The sequence below is a fragment of the Tiliqua scincoides genome, chromosome 4 (genome assembly GCF_035046505.1).
Source record: "Tiliqua scincoides isolate rTilSci1 chromosome 4, rTilSci1.hap2, whole genome shotgun sequence".
Lineage (NCBI taxonomy): Eukaryota > Metazoa > Chordata > Lepidosauria > Squamata > Scincidae > Tiliqua > Tiliqua scincoides.
In genome coordinates this window covers 44,986,330-44,988,551 of record NC_089824.1, presented here as the reverse complement: position 1 = coordinate 44,988,551, position 2,222 = coordinate 44,986,330, and the positions used below count along the sequence as shown (strand labels likewise).

The window sequence follows — 2,222 nt, the reverse complement described above, 5'->3', positions numbered from 1 at the left end:
GAACAATTTTGCAATTGTGGCCTCAGAGAGGTAGACTCTCTTCCACACATTGTTCTGCATTGTGCTTTTAATCAGGTGCTCAGAGACCAGTATCTCCCCTCATTATCTGGAAACAAAAAAGGTCTCTCTGAGATCACCTCTTTACAACTTTTGCTGGCAGGTGAATTTGAATCTGTGACACTTCCAGTTGCTAAATTTCTACATGTGAGCAACTTGAAGCGGGCTACGTTGCTGGCTCTAAGCAACTTGGAGTAACTGTGTAAGCAAACTGGTGTGTTTTAACTCTTATTTCCTATCTCTCTTTTAATATATACCTTCATACATGACTGTTTGGAGATATTAGTTGTAAAACTATATGCCTAATAAAGGTTTGTTGAAAGTTGAAATTGCAATGTCAATACAATTGAACTTTTTGAAGTAATTCAGGCTGCAATCCTAACCACACTTTCCTGAGAGTAAGCCCCATTGAACAAAATAGTACTTACTTCTGAGCAGACCTAGTTAGGCTTGTGCCCTCAATAATTGGAAGCAGCATGGGCTTCTTTTTGCTCCTACCATAGGAGGATCCTGCTCACCAGACACAGCTGGGGTAAAATCCAGCATTTGTCAGCTGTGTTTCCTCTCATTTCTTTACCCCAAACCAAACAAAACCATCACTTCACTTCAAGAGCAGGAACTGCTCTCTATTTGCATCTGTGTTTGGGAAATGATTGGAAGCTTTCAGATAATCTGGGGAGTGTTCTTGAGATGAGTTGATGATATGATCTGTACCAACCTGCATTTTCCTTGTCAGCTATCAGTTTGTCAGTTTCAGTATCAGGATCCACCAACAGTCAGATCTGTTTAATACTTTAATACTTTAATAACAGGACTTTCAGTAAGATGCTGCAGATATTCAACTCTAATCCCTAGCCAAGATCTTACTTCCTCCATTCAATCCTGGATCTCTGACATTTCTCCTTGATTGCATCATCATTGCATCAAGTGCAATATGTTCAAGACTGAACAGCTCATCTCTCCACTCAAACCCTCCTTTCTTTGTACTCTTCTGGTTTTTTTATTTTCCAAAAACAAACATAAACACACACAACACAAAAAACATAACACCGCTACACACAAAAAAAGGGATGCAGGAAATCATATATCATTATCATATATCACTACAACTAATAAATCATTACGTATCTTAAACAATTTCCTCTTCTAAATTTACCTCTTAATATCATTTTTCATTTATCCTTCATCTATTATATCATATCAAATATAATATATTGGTTGGTTGGCAACCTTCAGTCTCGAAAGACTATGGTATAAGCCTACAGCACCCAGTATTCCCAGGCAGTCTCCCATCCAAGTACTAACCAGGCCTAACCCTGCTTAGCTTCCAAGATCAGATGAGATTGGGCATGTGCAGGGTAACAGTTTATGCAATACAATTATCTAAATGCCCTATCATATATTTCTAAAACTTCATTTTCAACCAAGCATAAAAAGATTTCCATTGCTCAATTTGTGTCAGTTTTTGTTGTTAATCCAAAATTTCTGAATGCCTGTCCATTGCCTCATTATTTCCTCTATTAATTCATCTTTCATTAATATTTTAAAATCCTTCCAATATCTAACATATACATTCTTCACTACAATTAAAATCATAATAAATAAATACACATCATTTTCTTTATTTATAACATCTAAAATAATAAGCAAAAATAATTCAGGTTTCAGCGATATCATAAATTCAACACTCTTGTATTACATTTCTTACCATTCTCCAATAGATTTGCATTTTTTTACATATCCACCACATGTTCCTTCCACACATTTACATTTCCAACAACTACTTGATATATTCTGTTTCATTTTTACCAGTTTTTTGGTGTCATGTACCATCTATAAAACATTTTATGTATCTTTTCTTTATAATTTGTTGCTCTAATAAGTTTTATATCATGCTTCTAGATCTGTTCCCATTGATCTATTGTGATATTATGATCTATATTTTATGCCCATTTTATCATACATTATTTTTCCTTATGTTTCAAAATCCAATAAAAACATACTTTTTAAAATATTTTTTTCTTTTGTTTACAGCAATAGTCTATCAAATGGCATCTATTCTATATAGAAATCTTCTTATTTGTCTCTCCCAAATCTTGCATCTAATTATAGGTGCGTCCAACCAGCCAGTCTCCACACCTCGCCTTGACAATTCTTCTTTTTTC

At 34.6% G+C, this 2,222-nt stretch overlaps 1 pseudogene; it reads right to left on the bottom strand.

Moving 5' to 3' along the window:
* Positions 1-1,313: 1,313 nt before the first annotated feature.
* On the bottom strand, positions 1,314-1,429 carry LOC136650292 (5S ribosomal RNA; annotated as a pseudogene).
* Positions 1,430-2,222: the final 793 nt, after the last annotated feature.